The sequence below is a fragment of the Hypanus sabinus genome, chromosome 20, assembly GCF_030144855.1.
Source record: "Hypanus sabinus isolate sHypSab1 chromosome 20, sHypSab1.hap1, whole genome shotgun sequence".
In the NCBI taxonomy this organism is placed as follows: domain Eukaryota; kingdom Metazoa; phylum Chordata; class Chondrichthyes; order Myliobatiformes; family Dasyatidae; genus Hypanus; species Hypanus sabinus.
In genome coordinates, this window is record NC_082725.1 from 22,238,256 (window position 1) to 22,262,505 (window position 24,250).

Sequence of the window (24,250 nt, forward strand, 5' to 3'; positions counted from 1 at the left end):
CATAGACAGTCACATGGATCTGTAGAGAATGGAGGGGTCTTGACTGTGTGCAGACAGAAGGGATTAGTTTCCTTAGGTGTCACCAACATAATTGGTTTGGCAACATCATGGGCTGAAGGGCCTGGGCCTGTTCCTGTGATCTAAATATGAAATTATGATGCGACATGTTTATCCAGCTTCTTGTGGAGCTGAAATTGGGGAAGTGAGTCTTGAAAGGAAAATTATACAGTATGACCATAAAATGTGGATCATTTATGTTTAATTATTTCCAGCTCTATGCTGAGGTTGCCACGGAAAAAGACCTGCACCTTAGTCAATTCAGAGAAAGATAACTGCTGGCCACAATACTCAGTATGGAGCTGAAGAGTGTAGGTAGCCTTAAAATGCATGCTAAATCACATCAAAACAGCCTGCTTTTCTGCATGGTCACCGGTGAAGTCACATGATTAAAGTTTTCACTTGTTTTATCTGCGTAGATGAGAAAGAAGGACTCATTTTTAAAGTGTTTTGCATGACCTGAGTAATACTCTTTAATTGTACCTGCCTGCGAGGCCAGAAACCATATCTGTTGACCTCAGCATGAGAAACTAGCAAAGGCTGAGAAGTGATAATGACCAGTATTCTGCTTTGCTGACAGTAATCTGTTTTAGTGAGATTGACTGCAAGGTTTGACCTGGCCAAGCCACGTGCCCCTTGATCTTCTACAAAATACCGGTTCTTCTACTGGTGCCAGAAACATGGTGACATTTGTGGGCTGCCCAGTGCATTCCCTGCTGATATGATTTGATGCAAATGATGCATTACTCTGTATGTTTTGATTTTCAATGTACATGTGACAAATAAAGTTAATCTTTATTTGTGGAAGTTGGCACTAGCATACAATGCACCCAACAGCGATGTTCTTTAGACCGTTCATGAAACTGCATCTTTTATTCTTCTTTCAAATATGATTCTGCTACTCAGTTAAGTACAATCGGGACCTGTGATTTACATTTTAATGGTGTGTTTTCGGTTTGCATGAGTGAACGTCTCCGAAGCAGTTTGGTGTGGTTTGGAATGGAGCGTGCAGCCTGGAGGACGCAAAACCTGGAGGTGGGCCACAAACCTATGATTGACTCCATTTTTCGCTGATATCTCTTTCTCTCTCTCTCACTCTCCCACTCATTTCTCGCTGCTCCAGAGAATACTGATGAAATCTTGGGTCTCCGGCAAGGTTAATCGACATAGTTTGTGGATTGGCCTCGTTTTCAGAGAACTCTGCAGTTCATGCTATATATCTTTCTGTTTTCTAGTTATTCCATTTTTTTTTTGTGATTTTGATTGGGATGGAATGGCTCTACGGCCTACAGTCAACAAAAGAAACAGTGCTGAAATGAACTGAAAACTCCTAGACTGGATCAAGGGCCCTGTAGTTTTGATGATTTATATTCCATGTGTTTTCACTTGTGTCTTTGGTTGCTTGCACAATTTAATCTTTTTTTAGTGTGTTAGGTGTTTGATGTTTTCTTTGAACTGGTTCTATTGTGTTTTTTTCTTTCATGGCTGTCTGTGGGAAGAAGAATCTCAGAGTTGTGTACTATGTACATACCTTGATAATAAATGTACTTTATACTTTCAATGTATATTTTTCTCTTCTGCCAAACAAGCCAAAACAGCCTTGAAATAATTCTTTATCTCAGACACAGCACCTTCAAAAGAATAGTACTTCTTTCAGCATTTATTCTTCTGTACTCGTGGCCTAAGACTCCAGGAAGAGTGCTGCTCATTACTGTGGAACAGCTTTACATTTTCACTCAAACGCAGTCACCCACTGAGCATGAATGTCATGTGAAGCAAGTGTCTCACGGCCTGGACAAGTGTGCTCTGTCGCTCAATAATAGACAGAGAGGTCAGGATAAGGATTGTATATGAAACAAAATCTGAAATTTCCCCGCAAGGGACTGATGTGTTACAAGCGCTGTTTGCATCGTGCAATTTGATACAAATGAGATATAAAGCTTGAAATGTTATGGTAAAACTAATGCATTTGTATCAACTCATTCTTTTGTTTAGAGTACACTAATTTAAAATAAGTGGCTACCGAAGTGTTTTGATCTCATAGCAAGGTCAAAAATAATGAACTGTAATGTTTTCAGCCTGGATAGAACATAACATACTGCTAATATGTTGATATTTGGTTACATCCTTCATTTCAGCTGAATAGAAATAACCCTTTATGTGCTGAGCTGTTTTTTTTCCTTTTGGAATTGTGAAAACAGGGATGTAAGCATTGAATTTGTGTTGGATCCTTTTTGATCAATCTTGATTCATTCTCCCAGTTGTCACCATGGTCCTATGAATCATCTTCTTTCTCTCAAGTGACAATGCACTTCTCCTTTGAAGGCACTGCCTGATCCTATTTTCATTAGGAGATTTTATTTATTTATTTATTTATTTATTGAGATATAGCACCTTTCTGGCCTGTCGAACTGTGCCACCAGCAAAGCCTTGGTTTACTGCTAGCCTTATCATGGAAAAACTTACAATGATCAATTAACCTACCAGCCAGTACATCTTTGGCCTGTGGGAGGAAACCAGAGCACCAGGAGTAAACCCACTCAGTTACGGAAAACGTACAAACTCCATACAGGCAGTGGTGGGAATTGAACCTGGGTCGCTGGTACTGTAAAGCATTGTGCTAATCACTATGCCACCGTAAACATGTTGTGAGCAACAGACTTAATCACATGGTTGGGCCAACAGAAATACACTCAGTGGCCACTTTATTAGGTTTAAGAGTGGAGCCCAGTGTGGTCTTCTGCTGCTATGGCCCATCCACGTCAAGGTTCAGCATGCTTTTCTTTCAGAGATGCTTTTTTGCACACCACCATCGTAATGAGTGGTCATTTGACTTACTATCACCTTCCTGTCAGCTTGAACAAGCCTGGCCACTCTCCTCTGACCTCTCTCAGTAACAAGGCATTTTCACCCACAGAACTGCCACTCACTGGATTTTGTTTCCGTTTTTTTTTGCACCATTTTCTGTAAACTCTATAGAGATTGTTGTGTGTGAAAATCCCAGGAATCTCAAACCATTCAAACCAGTAACAACCATTCCACAGTCAAAGTCACTTAGATCTCATTTCTTCCCCATTCTGATGTTTGGTCTGAACAGCAACTGAACCTCTTCACCATGTCTGCATGCTTTTATGCATTGGGTTGCTGCCATGATTGGCTGAGTAGATATTTGCATTTATGAGCTGGTGTACTTAAAAAAGTGGCCACTGATTGTATGTCATTTTCATTCTCATTTGATGATAAGATAGATATTCACCAGTGTATTGTTGGTATTAAACTGCCAATGTAATATTCAATTATTACTTCATGATTAAGCCAGACAAAAAGGCTGATAATCAGTTAATTCAGACAAGACTTTCTCTTCATGATCATCATATGCCTTGCAAAACTTTTCCTTTGGTCATAGTTCAGTGGTCTCATGTCTAAACCACCTCTTTATTCACCATGGTGATGGCACCAGGAGCACAGTCACTGCCTCCAATTACTATATTGATCTGGAGTCTTGCCTTCTATCTTATATCTTCTGCTGATACACTAAACTCAGTTGAATGGTCTCGGCCTGAAACAATGTCCATTTATTCCTATCCCTAGATGTTGCCTGACTTGCTGAGTTCCTCCAGATTTTTGTGTGTGTTGCTCCAAAGTTTCCAGCATTTGCAGAATCTCTTGTAATTATAGTTCTGGACCATATCCACTCTCTGAATTTAAAAAAGTTCTTTGTAAGTCAATTGTATTTGAATGTAGAATATCAAACAGTACAGCAGAGGTACAAACCGTTAAGCTCCAATGTTGTGCTGAATTAATAAATTCTTTGTGCACATTTTTATATTTGTGCCTCTAGTCCTTGAATTATCCACATACAAACTAGCTCCCTATATTCACTCATTCTAAAGCATACACAGCCTTGAAAACCTCTAAGTTTTCTTTCAATCTTCTTCCTTTTATCAAGAATAACGTCAGCTCCTCTATTTTAATTGTTCTGAAGAAATCATTGCTAAGTTTGTGCCTTTTTCTTCATCTATTCATTTCTTAATGACAATAGCCATTATCATCCGTGTTATTCTATTGATCCTTTAGGTGGCAAGGCTGTGTAGCAAACATCGTATTGCAAAGGTGAGTTATTGTAATACTTATCCAGAACTGTACAATGCTGGATGGTTTGCTCCAGTATCCTTGAATTAACTTCATCTGGTGGGTCGCAACTGAAGAGGGACAAACTTGAGACACAAAGAAGGCAGCATTGCATTTCCTTAACACGAAATAGCTGGTAGATGCTGGAAATCCAAAGCAACACACACTAAATGCAAGCAGAACTCAGCAAGTTGCAGCATCTGTGGACATGAATAAACAATTGAAGTTTCGGGCCAAGACTCTTCAGAACTGAAGACTATTTATTCATTTCCACAGATGCTGCCTGACCTGCTGAATTCCTCCAGCATGTTGAATTACATTTCCTTTCATGACCATGTAATGCTGACATGATGGTCAGCTTGGCGACTATTTTTACACGATCCTGTGAAAGAATGGTCATGAAGAGAAAGAATTCCAAGGTTTGGAGGATCTTTTATTGACGGTAGTGGAACCAATGTACTAGGACTTCCTAAGCTGGTTTCAGATTGCAGTGGGTCTGAATATACACTTGGTGAAAGCTTTCCAGCAGATTGCAGTGGTTTCCTGTACCTCATCACTTTGGGGTAAGCAATTTCCCCTTGTCCTCACCAGCACCTCATTTCCACCATCGCCAGTGTGATCCCATGTCCACGCACATCTTCCCCTCTCTTCTTTCTGCACGTGTTGCTCTCGCAATGGCTCCCTTGTCCATTCATCCCTCCTCACCTATCCTCTCCAAGCACTTCTCCCTTCAACCACACTAAGTGTGAAACCTTCCCCTCCACTTCCCCCTTCGCCACCATTCACTGTCATAAACAGACGAGGTAGCTGTGAATCCATCAGTGTCATTTATTGTATTTCCCACCATAGATGCCGTCTGACATACCGAATTATTCGAACATTTTCTGTGTTGCTCCAAATGTCTGTAACTTTTATGGAGTGGTGGTTCATTTAATAAGAAAGCTATGTTTTGATTATTGAGTGTTTGAATAGAAAAGTAGATGTCAATGACTACTCAAATTTCACAAGTTTCAAATGCAAGAGATGGAAATAATTGCCTCACTTGGTTTATTATAATTGTAGTATTTATTTGCTCTCTGTGAACAAGGAATTAATCTTGTGTAATGTTTTGTAACTTTAAAACATTAAGCTAATTAAAAGCAAAACAAGAGAGCTGGGAGTTTGAGTCTAACTTCGTATTTACTTAAAATGAGCTGTGCACATATCGTGTGATAGTGTGGTGACGTATGCAATTCCTGTATTTTATACATTATAACCTGTAATAAATTGTTTAAATTAGCAAGAATGCTTAATCAAACTATATATATATATCTACACACACACACAAGATTACTCAAATACTACTGATAAATACACAACACCTTGTGTACACCATCTTGATCATCTTGAACATGAGAGACAAGTCGTTTATATAAATTTAAAAAAATATACCTGGGGTGACAATCCTGAGGTATCCAGAAATCAGATCAGGTCCCTTAGCAACCAAATGGCTACTAGCCATCATTACTGCTTTTAAATTCTTAACTCATTTTCAAGCAGATCTGAGGGGGATTTTGGCTTAATGGTGACTTGAGAATTAATACAGTTGATAATGATACTGTTCAGAGCCTTTATAGATGACAGCAAGAAACATTAAATCTCACAAGAATTTTCCTACCTGTGTTATATTCAAGACTAATATTTCTTTTCACATTCATGGGAAGTGCGCATCTATTACTTGATCACCTGTAATTATTCTTGAATTGTGTGACTGTATAGACCATTTCAAAGGGTGACCATTCCCCATTCCTGTTATTTCCTCACCCTTTTACTTCACCTCACCTGCCCATCATCTCCCCGTAATTTCCCTCCTCCTTCCCTTTCTTCATGGTCCATTATCTTCTATTAGATTGCAGCTTCTTCAGCCCTTTACCTCTTCCACCTATGTTCTCCCAGCTTCTTACTTCAACCCCTCCCCAACTCCGCCACCTTCCCCTTCACCTCATTTCACATCACCTGCCAGCTTGTACCCCTTCCCCTCCTCCATCTTCTTATTCTGAGTTCTTCCTGGTTCCTTTGCAGCTCTGATGAAGAGTCTTGGCCTGAAACGTCTATAGTATATTCCCCTCCGTAGATGCTGCTGACTTGCTGAGTTCTTCCACCATTTTGTGTGTGTTGCCTCAGACCTGGAACTCGCTGACTGTAAGAGCATTTGAAGTGGTACACTTGGGGGGCATGACGACAGCTTTTAGAGTTAATTTGTATGCGATATTTTGTAAGACAAAAGATATTTCTCTTTCACAAAATAGGACAGACCTACTTTGTGCACTAGAAGAAAATTAGTCTTAAGTCACTGGTGGTGAATATGTCGAGATCAGCTCCCTCTAACTGGACTTCCATCTGCAAATTTGGTTTCACAGGAGCCCCGTGTATAGCAAGAGGCCAACCGTGGCTTATATTTAATGCTGATGACCAGGAATAAATTTGTCCCTGCATATACTCCTAAAGGGACTGGACCAACAATGTAGAGGTTTAAACAAGCAAATATACTGGCAGACAGCTGACAAATTATTTATCTCCTCAGACAAAGAAACTGCCAACAATTACTGCCACTGGGTGATAAACATGAGGTATCCAAATCAGATTAGGTCCCTTAACAACCAAATGACTTCTAGCCATAAAATTGTTAATTAATTTTCAAGCTGATTGAGGAGATTATGGTTTCGTGGTGACTTTAGATTTAGTGCGGTTGAAAAAAATACTATACACATCCTTTGTAGATGACAGAGAAAAGCATTAAATCTCACAAGAGTTTTCTTGCCTGTGCTAATAATCAAACACCATTAAACCAAAACCTCTTCAAATCTGCTTGAAAATGAGTTGAGAGTCTTTTATATTTTTTATTAAGATACAGAGAGGGGTTGGCCCTACCAGCTGTTAAAGCTGTACAGCCCAGCAGTCCCTGGTTTAATCCTTGTGTAATCATGAGGCAATTTACAATGAACAATTAACCTACCAACTGGAATTCTTTGGACAGTGGGAAGAAATCAGAGCACCAGGAGGAAACCCACGTGGTCTCAGGGAGAACGTACGTACTTATTGCAGACAGCAGCAGGAACTGAACCCAGGTAAACCATTGAGCTAACCACTACACTACCATGCTGCCATGTTACTACTTTATTATTTAAGTAGTTACTTGACTACTTTATTATTAATATAGTAATATGGCTTGTAGCCATCTAGATGTTAAAGGGCTTCTGACTTTCGTAAGGAGTCTGTACATTCTTCCCGTGACTACATAGATTTCCTCTGGGTGTTCTGGTTTCCTCCCACATTCCAAAGGTGTATGAGTTCAGGTTAGTAAGTTACAGGCATAGCATGTTGGTGCTGGAGGTGTGTCGACATTAGGGTGGGTGCCCCCAGCACATCCCAGACTATGTTGGTCTTCGATGCAAACAGTGCATTTCACTGTACTTTGCTATGTTTCGATACACAAGTGACACATAAAGCTGATCTTTCTTTACAAGGAGACAAAAGGGACTGCAGATGCTGGCATCTGGAGCAAAAAGCAAGCTAATTGTTGGAGACTGAGCAGATTAGGCAAATGAGATAGGAAACATTCAGGTCAAGACTCTGCATTGGGAGGGTGAAGGGAAGATAGCCAGTGTATAGAGGTGAAGGAGACGGGTAATGCAGGAGCTCGCAGATGTGTGGATTCAGGTGAGCAGGAGCTGGCAGACGGGTCCAAGAGAGGTGAAATAGTATCAGAGGCTGGGAAGTAATTATTGGAGACAACAAAGACTTGATGATTACAGAATCTGATAAGAAAGGAAGCTGATGAGTGGAACGTGATAAGGAGGAATCATGGGGAGGGGTGAAGAATGGAGAGGAGGGGAGGGGATTGGGACTGAGTGGATAGATGTGTGGGTCATAGACTGATGGAACCAGGTGAGGGAGGGGAAGGAAACTGGATATAAGACCATAAGACATAGGAGCAGAATTAGGCCATCTGTTCCATTGAGTCTGCTCCGCCATTCAATCATAGCTGATCCTTTTTTTTTGTCCTCAATGCCAGTTCCCGGCCTTCTCCCTGTAACCTTTGAAGTCATGTCCAATCAAGAACCTATTGATCTCTGCCTTAAATACACCCAGTGACCAGGCCTCCACAGCTGCTTGTGGCAACAAAATTCCACAAATTTACCATCCTTTGGCCAAAGGAATTTCTCCATATTTCTGTTTTGAAAGGGCACCCCTCTATCCTGAGGCTGTGCCCTCTTGTCCTAGACTCTTCCACCATGGGAAACATCCTTTCTACATCTACTCTGTCTAGGCCTTTCAAAATTCAAAAGTGTTCAATGAGATCCCCCCTCATCCTTCTGAGTTCCAGTGAGTACAGACCCAGAGCCATCAAACGTTCCTCGTACGATAACCCTTTAATTCCTGGAATCATCCTTGTGAACCTCCTCTGGACTCTCTCAAATGCCAGCACATCTTTTCTAAGATGAGAGGCCCAAAACTGTTCCCAATTCTCAAAGTGAGGACTCATCAGTGTCTTATAAAGCCTCAGCATTACCTCCTTGCTCTTGTATTCTAGACCTCTTGAAATGAATACTACATGGCATTTGCCTTCCCCACCACCGACTCCACCTGCAAGTTAACCTTCAGGATGTTCTGCACAAGGACTCCCAGGTACCTGTGCATCTCAAATTTTTGGATTTTCTCCCATTTAGAAAATAGCCCGCACATTTATTTCTACTACCAAAGTACATGATCATACATTTTTCAACGTTGTATTTCATTTGCCACCTTCTTGCCATTCTTCTAATCTGTCAAAGTCATTCTGCATCCTACCTGTTTCCTCAACACTACCTGCCCCTCCACCAATCTTCATATCATCTGCAAACTTGGCAACAAAGCCATCCTCTAAATCATTTATATACAGCATAAAAAGAAGTGGTCCCAACACCGACCCCGCAGAATACCACTAGTCACTGGCAGCCAACCAGAAAAGGTTCCTTTTATTCACACTTGCTGCCTCCTACCAATCATGTTAGTAGCTTTCCTGTATTACCATGTGCTCTTAACTTGGTAACTTCTTAACTTCTGAAAGTCCAAATATACACCATCCACTGCATCCCCTTTATCCATCCTACCTGTAATCTCCTCAAAGAACTCCAACAGGCTCGTCAGGCAGGATTTTCCCTGAAGGGAACCATGCTGACTTTGTGCTATCTAGTCCCATGTCACCAAGTACTCTATCACCTCATCCTTAACATCTTCCCAATGCATTGGAAAGAAGGAGGTATCTGAGAGGACCTTGGTAAAATGAATGACAAAGAAACCGAAGGAGAGTTGGTTACCCAGGACTCGAGAATTTATTGCTCATACTGTTAGGTTTTAGGCCACCCAGGTGGAATATGAGGTGCTGTTCTTCCAGTTTGTGCTTGCTATCACCCTGGCAGTAGAGGAGACTGAGGGCAGATAGATCGGTGTGAGAATGGAAAAGTGAATTGCAATGGCTCCCAATTACAAACCACTTCATTGCTGAGGGATTGCAAACAGAATAGAATCTTATAGCATAATCAATAAGCAACCATACCTTAGATCTCGTGTGGAAGGAAGGTCAATGATGAAAGGAAAACTGTTTTACCTTGGACATTATTCTGAGAAACTGCTGAATAATGCTTGAGCACCAACGACCAAAGCCACTTGCCAGTGTGTGAGGCACGACCCCAGAGCCAACTTCCTGCTGTCCATAAAACTGACTTCAGTTTTACCAAGTGTCTCACTCTGTCAAGAATTCAGCTCTTTTTTTAAATTCGCTCGTGGAATTTGAGCTTCACAGGCTGAGCCAGCACTTAATTGCCCATTGCTAAATTCATTTGAGAGGGTGGTTATGAACTGCCTTTAACTTGTTAGAAAACAAAGCAAACCACATCACAATGCAGCAAGACCTTGAAAACATCTGGACCAAGTCTGTACCGAGGTTAGGAGTGTGGTGAACTACATATACCTGTCTGGACACGCCCCCTGCTGACTGCTCCTGTAGCTCCTCCCACAGACCCCGATATAAAGGTGATCAAGGCCTGAGCCCGGCCTCTCAGTCTCCAGGATGTAGTATGGTGGTCACTCACTGCTTGTTCCTTCTTCCAGTCAATAAAAGTCGATATCTCGCCTTACGTCTCAGAGTGAGTTATTGATGGTGCATCAAGGAGCTAAGTAACTTCAGCAAAACCTAAACTGAACCTAACAAAACCTAAACCTAAACTTAGACCAAAGCTGTTCAGAGTGATGGTGGGTGATGCTGCCCTTTTGAACAACCAAGGTACTTGTAGAATTGTTATGCACGCAATGCTGTTAGGAAGGGGGAGTTCCATGATTTTCACCCGGCAACTGTGAAGGAATGTCAGTATATTTTCAAATCAGGAAGGTGTGTGGTTTGGGTGACAGTGTTGGTATGCTTTAGCTGCCTTTGATGTCACAGTGTTAGGAAATGGCCCAGATGTGGAGAGAGACCTACTGGAGCATGTCAATAGTTCACAGACTTTAATGCAAACAAGATTTTAAGGGGAAGGAAAACAATAAACACTAGGCCAAATTGGGCCATTAAGTAAAACTCTCAAATGGAAAACTAGATGCCAACACCACAGCTGAAAAGAATATCTAAGTACTGTATAAAACAAATACTACTCTTCTTCAGCATCAGTCGAATCGACAGTCCATTTCTTCAGGCAAGGCTGAATGTAAGCAGGCAGCATAACGTTTCTCTGCTTCGCTCAAGTCACAACAAGCACTATAACAAAAAGAAGGGAGTTAAGCACCACCATAGCGAAACAGTAATTAGCTGAAATGTGCAAATTCACGAGCACAATCGTCGAATCTGTTGTGCAGTCCACCTGCATGGGAGTGTAGACCCTGCAGCAGAGTCCATGGTTGTGACACTTGACTTCGAAGCTAGTAGAGGGTATGGGATTAGTATGTGCTGCCAGGGGATTCTTGGTGGGTTGAATACCATCATTGACTGGAACTTGTGCGGTCCAATTGCCCAAGCCTGGGTATTTTCCAGGTCCTGCATTTGAATGTGGATTGCTTCATTTTCTCAGGAGTTGTGAATGTGCTAAACACTGTGCAATTATTGGTAAACTTGACCTTATGAATGAAGGAAAGTAATTGATGAAGCAGTGAAAATTGATTTTTCCTGGGATGCTACCCTGAAGAACTCCTGCAGAAATGAGCTACGGCTGAGTTGACTGACTTCTAACCAGCACAAGCATCTTCCTTTGTGCCAGGTATGATTCCAACAACAGTCTTTTTCCTGCCTTCCATTGACCATTGCCTCTGGCTTAGACAGGTCACCGTAATGCCATGCATGATCAAGTGCTGAGAAGATGTCAAAGGCAGTGATTCTCACTTCACCCCTGGATTTCAGCTCTTTTGTTCACGTTTGGAACAAGACTGGAATAAGGTCAGGAGCAAAGTGACTTTAGCAAAGTCCAAACTGAGGTTCTCTGAGCTTTGTATACGTTTCATCCAAAATTATTCTGAGTGATGCTAGTGAGACCCAAACTGGTCAATAGAGAACTAGGTGTTGACAAACAAGTGCCACTTGATAGCACTCTTGATGACTGATGAACCTGGGAAATTTTCCACAATGTTATACATATTCTGTAAAAGGTTTGCCACAGGCTTAACTAAATCTAAAGCACAACTTCTAAGTACTACATCTGAGATGTTGTCTGATCCCATAGCCTTTGCTGTACCCAGTGCTTTCAACAGTTTCCAGCTACCACGTGAATCGAATTGAATTAGCTGAAGATTGGCTTTTGTGAAGAGAGCGATCTCAGGAGAAAGTTGGGATGGTTGTGAATGCTTCAGTCTTATCTGTAGCACTCATGTGCAGGGCACCATCCACACAGAGAATGGGACAGCTCTTGGAACCTTTTCCTCCCATTAACAGTTTGTTGCTCACTGCTGTGCACCAGCAGATGTAGCATGAGTGCAGAGCTTTTCTCTGCTGATTATGTAATAGTTTAGCTCTGTCTTTTAGACCATAAGACCATACAACATAGGACCAGAATTAGGCCATCTTGCCGATCGAGTCTGCTCTGCCACTTAATCATTGCTGATCCTTTTTTCTCCCTCCTCTTCAATCCCAGTTCCCAGCCTTCTCCCGGTAACCTTTGATGCCATGTCCAATCAAGAACCTCTGCGTTAAATAAACCCAATGACCTGGCCTCCACAGCTGCATGTGGTAACAAATTCCACAAATTCACCACCCTTCAGCTAAAGAAATTTCTCTGCATCTCTGTTTTGAAAGGGTGCCCCTCTATCCTGAGGCTGTGCCCTATTATGCTAGACTTTCCCACCTTGGGAAACATCCTTTCCACATCTACTTTGTCTTGGCCTTTCAACATTAAAAGGTTTCAATGAGATCCCCCCTCATCCTTCTGAATTCCAGTGAGTACAGACCCAGAGCCATCAAACATTCCTCGAATGATAACCCTTTTGTTCCTGGAATCATCCCATTAAATATGATGGAAGGCGTCTTCGGTATATGACAGAACGTTGTCTCCACAAGAGTTCTACAATGGTCATTCCCACTAAGCTGTCTTGGAGAAATATGTTTGCCACAGGTAGATCAGTTTGAATGAGATCAATAGTATTTTCCTCTTGAGTCTGTTGTCTTATTATCCGACACAGACCCAGTCCAGTACCCAAGTCCTTCGAGATCCAGTAGGTTATTCTACCAAACCATGAGACATAGAAGGTCCTGCAGAGGACAGTCTGTGACCTCAGTAGATTCTGCGCTGTGCTAAGCGTTGTTCAACATTGGGAATTGGTATCAGGTTTATTAACACTGACATACGTTGTGAAATTTGTTATTTTGTGACAGCACTAGAGTGCAAGACATACAGAAAAATACTATGTTTCTACAAGTAATATAAAAACTCAATAAGTATTGTAAAAATAGAGCAAAATAATGAGGTAGAGTTCATTGATCTTTCAGAAATCAAATGGTGGTGGAGAAGAAGCTATTCCTTAAACATTGAGTGTGCAGTTCCTGCACCTGTACCTCTTCCCTGATGGTAGAAGTGAGAAAACAGGATGGTGAGATCCTTAATAATGGATGCTTGAGGCACTGCCTTTTCAAGATGTCCCAGATGATGTGCCTGTGATGGAGATGGCTGAGCCATTAGGAGTCTCTCCTAATAATGGAGTCTCTGCAGCCTCTTTCCATCTTGTGCATTGGGCCTCCATACCATTTGGTAATGCAACCATTCAGTACATCTGAAGAAATTTGCTAGAATCTTTAGTGAAATACCAAATCTTCTCAAACTCCTAATGGAATGAAGTCCACTGCATGCTTTTCTTATTACTTCACCAATATGTTGGGCACAGGATTGATCCCCTGAGGTGTTGAATTTGCTGCTGCTCACCCTTTCCACTACTGAGATTGCAATTAAGACTGGTGTGTTTTCTCCTGATTTCCCCTTTCTGAAGACTGCCATCAACTCTTCGATCTTGCTAACACTGAGTGCAAGATTGCTGTTGCTATGCCATTCAACCAGACAATTTACTTCCTGCACACCTCCTCATTACCATATGAGAGTCAACCAAAGCAATGTGTCATCGGCGAATTTAGAAATGGTATATGAGCCCGTCCAGTTTTATTCTTTTTCTGCATCAACATGGCCACGCAGTCATGAGTATAGAGTGTAGACCAGTGGGCTAAGCACACATCCTTAAGGTGCATCTGTGTTGATTGCCAGTGAGGAGGAGATGCTATTACTGATCCACACTGACAGTGGTCTCCCCATGAGGAAGTCAAGGATCTAGTTGCAAAGGGAGCACTGAGGCATTAGTTCAGGGAGGATGATAATGATTTCCATTCTCATGTTTGACTTCATACTACAAGAGTCCATGGAATTAATGCTGAAGGCTCAGGCTACTCTTTCCTGCCACAGTGTTGACAATTCTTGTAGATGTGTCCCATTGATGGATACATTTGGACAACTGGATTGTGGTGGAGGAGTGTGGCATAAGGCTTGTGAAGTATGAGTCCATGGCAATCACTATGTCAATCTGTTGCTTGATTTGTCTGTGAGATTAATCTCCAGATGTCTGTGAGTTCAGAACAACTTTACCACATCTGATTTAATACAAGTAGGTGTTCAGTGCCCTGTCCAGTTTTATTGTTTCTCTGCTTCCATGATAAAACTGAAAGATACATTCGGCTATTTTACAGTCAACCATTTTAAAACTGTATGCAGACCAGACTGAGTATGAATGTCGGGTTTCTTCCCTCGAGGGACATCAGTAAACCAGATGGGATTTTGAAACACTCCAGTAGTTTTATGTTTGTCATTACTAGCAGCTATATTTTTTTATTCTCAGATTATTAATTGAATTTAAATCCATGCAAGAAGAGCGTGAGCCAGTTTGAACATAATAGTTCCTGTGAATAATTACATGATAATCACCTAGATAAATGTTTATTTTACTATTGTTGATTGAGGGATTAAGCCAGCTTTCTGCAATGAACAATCGGAATCACTTTTTATTGCCAGAAACTTTTTTGATACTATTAGTACTTTCATTTCAGAACAGGAAGGGGGATAGTTCAACTTCCATTTAATTCTAAAAGGAATAGAAACAGATGTTGAATACGTTGAGCAGCTAGTCAGGTATTTTCTTTGCTTCCAGTTATAACCAAGACTTCAGGGAGCAATAGCGCTGAGGTTTTATAGGAACCAGCCTCTCACTAGCTCACATCCACTCACTTCAACCCCCTCACTATCGTGTTTTGTAACCCATGGAAATATTAATTCTGAGTTGCTGTATGTTACTAAATTAATCAGTCACCTACTGGTGACTGTGCCCCAGACTACAAAACTCCTCCTTAAACTTTCTTACCTTCGCATTTCACTTCCCTCTTTAAAAGTGCATTTTTCTGTAACTAAGTCTTTGTTTATTCACCCTAATCTCTGTGTCTATATTGTTGCATGAAGTGTCTCCACTCGAAACGTCGACTGTTTATTCCTCTCCATAGATGCTGACTGATCTGCTGAGTTCCTCCACCATGTTGTGTGTGTTAGTCGATTTTAGTTTCCTAGTTTCTTGCAACAAAGCTTGACATAATATTTTCTTATAGTAAATGCTGTATATAGTTTATATTATATGATAATTAAATTAAAATAACTGTAACTTGTTGCAAAATCAGTGCATATCTGAATGCGGGGTGAATGTGATGAGTTAATTGTCATTTAAATCAACTTGTCAGAAGATAGCAAGGATACTCAGGCTTGGAGAATTGAGAAGAGATGAAGATTAGCACTCACTAAGCTTTGCATCTATATTCCAGTGAGCTGAGAATATCTGAGTATTGTATATATTTTGAAATTACTGATTTTTTAAAATTGTAACATCCAGAGAGCAAATGGAGCTATTTGTTACTTTAACATAAGTCTTAGCCTCCTTGGTTTGATATTTGCATATTCATACATATGAACAAAGCACTGACACTATTATCTTGCAGTTCTTAAAACAGATATGATCTACAGTCAAAATAAAATTGAGGATGCTTGAATGATATGCATCCCCAAAGTGCCATAATTTGTTAGTTTTGAGTGTAGATCCACTTGGGTGATGAATGATCAAAGCACTGCCTCTACTGAAAATAAACTCAATGTGAATGTCAATGGAAAATCTCCACTGGATATTGTCATCATTATGGTGTAAGATCTCAAAAGTGGAATGTTTGAACATCTATAACATTCCAAGGTGGATTTTGATAGTCTTGAATAATTAAACCAACACACTTGATTGAAAGGGGTTCAAAGAAAATTGAAAATAAAAATGATATTAATTACCCAGCAGTAATGCCTATATACCAAATTTAGATTTGATAATATTAAGTTTATTACTGCAGTGAAAATTAGACTGCATCTAAATATAATTTGGTGAGCTAGTATGAGGAAAAATAATAAATATTCAATGATATATAAAACTCGTGCTTAGTTAAATAATTAGTAAGCTGCTCAGTTACCCTAAAATAAGTTCAGAATCATATTTGCTTTTACATCTTTTATGTCACTTTTATTTCTTAAATTAGAATAGCTAAATTGAGTCAATTAACACAATTTGTGGCACATCTTGAATAACTTTATATTGTGGATTCATCAACCACCTCAATCTCCAAATATTGAAAGCATGAACAACATATTTCAGAGCATAGATTTGTGACAGATATGTCCATTTTTACACCTACTACATCACCCATCCCCCAATGAGCTCAATGTGAGTAACGTGTACTAGGTGCACAGCTGTGACAATTTCCTACACCACCCATTCTTCCATCTTTTCCCATTTCCAGGTATTAGCAAGAAGCATTCTCACTTGGGAATGAGCGGAACTGAAGCCATACATGTGCAGGGTGAAATGCTCTAAACAAGCTTGTTTGGAGTAAACTCGGTATTTACTAATAAAAGGTGAAACTGTACACAATTTCCCATGAAAATTTTACTGTTGTAAAAACTGGACCACGCAACTTAAAAGCAATTAAAGCAGGCATTGAACCTATATCATATCAGAAAAAGTCCAAACCGTATCAGTGTCTTTCTGCATGTGGTTACCATTCAAAGAACACTTGATGTTATGCACAACATCATCCTGATAGCCTATCCCACTTACTGTTTTATCTCACCTCTTTTATTTTATTTCAATGAAAGTTCAGTAGCTATGTGTTCCTTGGCATGTCCAGCTGTGCTGGAGCTTCAATGGCAAAATGAATAAGGTGCAAAATCAATCCATGTCAATGCAAGTTAACTAGATGTAAACACGAGGAAATCTGCAGATGCTGGAAATTCAAACAACGCACACAAAATGCTGGTGGAATGGTCAGGCAGCATCTATAGGAAGAAACACATAGTTGACATTTTGGGCCGAAACCTAACGAAGGGTCTCAGCCCAAAACGTCAACAGTGTTTCTTCCTATAGATGCTGCCAGGCCTGCTGCGTTCCACCAGCATACTGTGTGTGTAACTGGATGTAAGCCAGGTGGTTGTTTCGCTTTCCAACTTGTTGAAACTGATGAGCAAGTCGATCTGATCTATCTGCCAGGAGAAAAGTTCATTCATTAATGACAAGACAAAATGAAAACATTGATAAATGTGAACATCGTCAGAGCTTCTTTGTTGGTTGTCTCCAGTAATGAAGATGAATGCAGACATGAAACGGAAAATAACAATACCTGCTTGTCACTACGTCAGCATCACTCTTCAAAGTCAAAATCAGAATCAGGTTTATTATCACTGACTTTGTTCTGAAATTTGTTGTTTTGTAACAGCAATGCAGTGCAAGACAAAAAAAAAGGTAAGTTACAAAAATAAATTGAGCAAAAGATTAAAAGAAGGGGCAGAGTTCATGGACCATTCAGATATCTATTGACAAAGAGGAAGAAGCAGTATCTAAAATGTTGAGTGTGGGTCTTCAGGCTCCTGTATGTGCTTCCCAATGGTAATAACAAGAAGAGAACGTGTCCTGGATGGTGAGCTTCCTCAGTGATGAATGACGCATTCTTCTTGAGGCACCATCCTCAATGCTGTGCATTGGAATTCAATACCAGTCAGCGATGCAAACAGTCAGAATGATCTCTACTTGTAGCGATGGAGATCTGTAGAAAATTTGTAGAAATTAGTGACATGCCAAGTCTCCTCAATCTCATAACGAAGAAGAGCTGTCGGCATACCTTCTTCATGATTACATCAATGTGCTAGACCCAGAATAGATCCTCCAAGATTTTTACAGCTGGGACTTGAAGCTGCTCACTCTTTCCATCCTTGACTCTACATTGAGGACTTGCATGTGTTCTCCCAACTTCCCCTTCCTGAAGTCTGCTATCATTTCCTTGGTCAAGTGTGTGCTGAGTGCAAGGTTGTGAAGTTGATTGCAGGCATAACAGATCGATGCTAAAATATCTAGTAGGTTCATTCACAGTTAAAGATTATTCTTGTGGAAAATACCACTTTGTATAATGATGATGGTGCCATTGTGCTCAAGACATTGCATATTTTTTCAAGTTTTTATGCTATTCTTTCCAGATCTGTTTGGACAAAAGATAAACTTATTATGAGATCATGGATATATGTTGACTTGCCTTGTTCCAAATGTAAAGGCACTTGTTTGTTGGGATTCACTAGTCATTAAATTGCTTCTATTATTTATCAATATATTGAACTGGATTCTTGCAATAAATGGCTTGGGCCATTGTAGAGGATAGCAAGGAGTCAGCCAAATTGCTTCTGAGAGTTAGGTTCACAAATAAGACAGCCACATGCAAAACAGCAGATTCCATCCCTAAAATGCCGTATGAACCAAAAGTTCTTTTGACTTTCCACTACTTTCACAGTCAAGTGTTTTTTTTTTAAATCACAATCCTTGTTATTTAACTGAGGTTAGTGTCTCAGCTGATATTTGAACCCGTCCCCCAAGACCAGAATGAGTTTTCGTTTTTTTAAAGTTATATTATTTATTCCACCTCACGTTTATTGTACTTTATTATATTGCTACTTTAGAATGTGAAACACTGTTACCATGCTGTATCTCTAAAATAAAAATAATGAAATGAAGAAAAAAAGACAACTCAATATCATCTACAAAAGCCGAAACCAAATGAAGCTGAGAAGACAAAACTGCTCCGCGTTGCTCATTTCAATACCAAGTGGATTTGGGATTGAAATGCATGCAAAATAGAAACATTTCTTTGTTGAATGGAAATAGTTTTTGGTAACACGTTCAAAACTAGTCTTTACAGTAACAAAAAATTGGGTCAGTTATTGAAGATTTCAATGGAGCTGGATTTCAAAAGTACAGCACAGAGCACAGACGCTCCAGTGTTACGTGACTAGCCTCAGTAATTGAGAATGAAATTTGGAGATTTGTGACTAATATGACTATATCTGAAATACATCTTATGGAAAGCTTTGTTTGATGATGAACTTCAATAAAAAATAAATTACAAAAAAAAATGAAATTCTACTGAAAGACTTAAATTGCTAATTTGTTTCCCCGGCTGCACCAAGCAGGTAAAACCAGTGCTAGGATACAGCAAAGAGTTTCTTTAATTGCATTTATGGATAAGGCAAGAAAGTGGAACTGAGCTGGATTAAAAGTAGGTAAAATTATTAGAATAAAATGGCATGCAGAAGCAAGTCATTCACATCTTAAGTAAGCTTGGTGCACATAACCTACTTGGTGCCTACTAATATTTTAATGGTAAGGGTTTGTTTAATGATTCTGTGGTTTGCAGTAGGAAGATCTCTGTTGTGCCTGTGCAACTGCATATCAATTAAATAAAAGCATGTACGTGGCAGATGGTTTTAATGGTGTATTCACATTACTGGGAGAGAGAGAGAGGGGACAGGGAACAACAGATTCAAAAATAGAGTATACATCAGCTCAATACATATGTGTAGACAACAGATAAAGGGGAATTATTGCTCTAAAATAATAGAGAGAGAGAAAAAACAATGGGCATGTGTAAACAGTGCAAGCACAGACAACAGATCAATACATAGTGCTGGGGGTGTGTCATTGTTCTAAATGTAATAGATCCATACATTACACTTCCTCCTCCTTTAGATTAGTGCAACATAAATCTATATATGTACAACACATTCAATATTCCTTTACAAACCATATTCAAAATAAACATGCTTTCACAATAACAGTCCATAACTAACTTCACAGTTCTAAAGATTCAGTCTTTTGGGTGGTGCTCTCTTTCTTTCAGGTTAGCACCTCAGGGCCTGTGGAGTGGCATCAGGTTTGGTAAGTGTTTCGTCTAAGACAATGTTCCTGGATTCCGGTGTCATGGTGTTGTCAGTGGCATGATCATCACTGAGAGGTAAGTCCAATGGCTACAATGTGAAAATCTTGTTGGATGCAATCAACTCAGGTGTGTTCTTCAATTGAGGATCCAGTATCTGGTCCACATGACATCTCCATCTATGATCTCCAACATCCACTGTGTATTGCAGTGGTCCAACTCTTGTAGCTATCCTTCCAGATGTCCACTTGTCCTCTCAGTAATCACATGCTGGGATTTCCTGTTTGATCTCGAAACTCCTTGCTGAGTCTCTTGACAACTGGTTGAACTGTTCATTCTGCACTTCCCTCTATAGATCTGGTTTCAGGATGTCAGTTTCCTGCTCATGAACAACATTGCAGGCTTTTGATTTGTTGTCGAATGAACAGAGTTCCGATGCACAAAGAGGAAGTTGTCCACCTTGTGCTGTGGAGACATATTCTCCTTGTCAATCACTTTATTGGACTTCTTAAAGGTTTGGGTAAACCTTTCAGCTAACCCATTTGTTGCTGGGTGGGGAGGAACTGACTTGAAATGTCTGATGCCATTTTTCTTCATGAACGGTCGGAATTCTTCTGACAAATATTGTAGTCCATTGCCACAATTTGTTCTGGTAAGCTGTTTCTGGTGAAGATAGTCCTCAGGTTGGAGACAGTCTTTGCTAAGGTAGTTGACGTCATTGGTATAACCTCTGGCCACTTCGACTGAGCATCCACAGCAATCAGAAACATGGAGTCCATGAATGGCCCAGCAAAGTCAATATGTACTCTTTGTCATGGTGAAGACGGCCACTTCCAGGAGTGTAGCAGTGCCCAAAGGGGTACATTTTGAACTTATTGGCATTCCAAACAGCTTTTGGCTAAGTCTTCAATCTGTTTATTCCTGGCCACCGCACATAGCTCTGGGCAAGACACTTGTACTTGACTGTACTCAGGTGTCGTTCATTCAGGTTCTCTGGTGCACAGTTTAGAGGGAACCACAACATGAGATCCACACATCAGCATTTTTTGACGTACCGATAGTTGGTCTCGTCTCGCTGAGAGCTCTGGAAACATAGGATTATCATGAGCTGGCCATTCTTACGTGATGATGTCATAGACTTTTGACAATGTTGGTTCATTCTTGTTTCTCTTTGTATTTCAGCTTTTGTTACTGGCAATTGGCCCATCAATGTGGTGTGGAACTCTTCTGCTGGGTCACAGTGTGAAGACTTTTCTTCTTCAGTTGCAAACAGTGGAAGATCGACAAGCTTTCAGTATTGCTGTGTTGTTTGGTAGCCTTGAACTCTATGTCATGAGAGTGGGCTCCAAGGAATAGTGTCCAACATTGTAACTGGGTAGCAGTCTTCACTGGGATTTCCTTTCTGGGATTGAAAATGGACAAAAAGGGCTGGTGATCTGTCACTAGCGTAAATCTTTGTCCGTGGAGGTAGTGGTGGAAATTCTTTATTCTTCACACTAAACTGAAAGCCTCTCTGTTGATTTGTGCACAGTTGTGTTGTATGCTCATCAATGATCTTGAAGCAAACACAATTGGATGTTCAGATCCATCTTTCATAGTGTGACAAAATGGCACTGATGCCACAAGGGGTCGCATCACATGCCAGTCTGATTGGCAGTTATGGGTCAGAATAAGTGAGCAGCTCATCTGATGTTATTAGTCTCTTCCTTTCCGTGAATGCCTTTTCACATCTTTCTGACCATTCCCTCTTTGCTCCTGTCTGTAACAGTGCATTCAATGGGTGCAGCACTGTAGCAATGTTTGGGGGAAACTGGTGGTAGTAGTTTACAAGGCCCAATTGCATCCTGAGTTGTGACACATGTTCTGGTTTGGGAGCCTGTAGCACTGCTTTAATCTTCTCTTGTGACTTAAGTAAACCATGCTTGTCAATGACATGTCTGCAATATGAAATTTCATTACTGAAAAACCCACATTTATCTTTCTTTGCGTGCAGACCACACTCACTCAGCCTCATAAGCACTTTACCAAGGCTCTGGAACTGCTCTTCAACATTCTTGCTGGTCATAATAATGTCGTCAAGGTAACGTTGTGTTCCTGGGATATCTAGGAGCACTTGGTCCATTGCTTTTTGCCAAATTGCTGGGGCTGATGTGACGCCAAAGACAAGACAATTACACTGGTATAATCCAATTGTGAGGAAATCCTGCTTGACTCCTCAGTCTCCATTTGCAGATGGGCTTGTGACAAGTCAATCTTTGAAAACCCTTCCCCGCCTGCCAAAGATGCAAAAATATCTTCTATTTGTGGCAGGGGATACTGCACAGTATGCAGCACAGGGCTGAAATCCCCATGTACATGAATGGCTCCAGCCTTTTCTTCATCACCAGGACAGTGGGCATTGCCCAATTGCTCCACTCAACCTTGGAGAGAATTCCAGATGTAGCCAAGCTCAAAGTTCAGAATCCATTTTAGGACATCGTGCATAAGGCACTGGACGCCCTTCATGGAATCTTGGTGTTGCTACTTCATTCAATTCCATTCTGGCCTTCATGCCTTTGAGTTTGCCAGTCCCCTTCTCATTACCACAAAGCAGCTATGCCAGTCTCTAGTTAATGCTACCATTTGGGTTACAGTTCCCTGTTGATGCTACACTGTGGGCTTTGATTGAGTGCCAGTCTAGTTGGAATTTTCTCAACCATTCATGTCTTCATAGTGCTGGCCTGCCACTTATTAACACATAAAGCCCTGACTGCTGTGTTTGGCCTCGATTCATCGCTTCCTCTTTTAGTTTGCCTTTGGATGACACTTTTTCACCAGTGTAGGTCCTTAGCACCACTGAGGTCTTCTCATAATATATCTTAGAAAAGAGTCTGTTGTAGTTAGCCTCTGGAATCATAGACAAAGTTGACCTGGTATCCAGCTCCATTTTCAGTTTTATTATGGTCCAGATGATTTTGTGATCTGCTTCGGTAATTCTATGCAGTGCTAAGCATGACAGCTCACCTTTATCAGACTTGGTGCTGTCTGCTTCACATTCAGTCACTTTATGCATTTGCTTAGTTTTGTGTGTGGGACTTTTCACGGAGCCATCACTTTTGTCTGACTTGCCCACTCTCTCATTTGCATCACGAGAGGATTTGCCACATCGATAACATTTTTGGCTTTTTGTACCGTTCAGGGACATTTTGTCCCCTTTTCCTTCTCTCACTTTATCTCCTTGCTTACCCAACCCCACCCTCTGTTTTTTTCTTTCTCCTTGACCTTCTATCCTCTCCTATAGCTTCCCTCTTCTCCAACCCTGTATCTCTTTCACCAATCAACTTCCCAAGTTCTTTACTTCATCCTCTCCCTTCTGGTTTCTTCTACCATCTTGTGTTTCTCTCTCACCTCCCCCCACCTCTTAAATCTATTCCTCAGCTTTTTCTCTCCAGTCCTGCCGAAGGGTCTCGGTCCGAAACGTCAACTGTACTTTTTCCATAGATTCTGCCTGACTTGTTGAGTTCCTCCATACATTATACCTTCCTCACAAGCAGGATGCTGAGAGCAAATGTACGAGCCTAGCTCATGTTTGCACCAAGTCCGTCGATATGAAGGCAACATGGTGGAGTCAGCATAGTAACATTGAACCCAACTCATTTTAGTCATTCTTTCTTATCTCTGCCCTGTGACAGCATATTAAAATTTAGTTTGAACCTGAATTGCTTTGCATTTTATGATTTATCAATTTTGATGTAGAAATTTTAATAATATTCAGATCCTGGAGAAACCAGCGAAGAGTTTATAGTTGATGCTCCCTGAAGATTTACAATCACAAATTTACAGAATAACACAATCATTTACAATAGGAAAAGGCTATTTGTCTCTTGAATCTCCATTGACTCTATTTTAGAGCCATCCAGTTCCTACGACTCCCCGTGTCTTCACTCTATTGCTCTATATGTTCATTCCTTTCAGATATTTTTGTAGATCAAGGGTTCCCAACCTTTTTTATATGATGGACCAATGTCATGAAACAAGGGGTCCTTGGATCCCAGGTTGGGAACCCCCGATCCAGATCTTACAAAATACACAACTGTATCTCCACTGTTACCACACCAATCTATTCCAGATGCCAATTGATCACTCAGTAATATATTTTTCTTAATAAAACATTTTATTATCAACTGGTTTAAACATTTTCAAAATGTTTATCAGGAAACTTGAGTAAAATTTTGTAATTGCAAAATCAAATCAAATAGGTAAGTGCTTTCAGGTGTG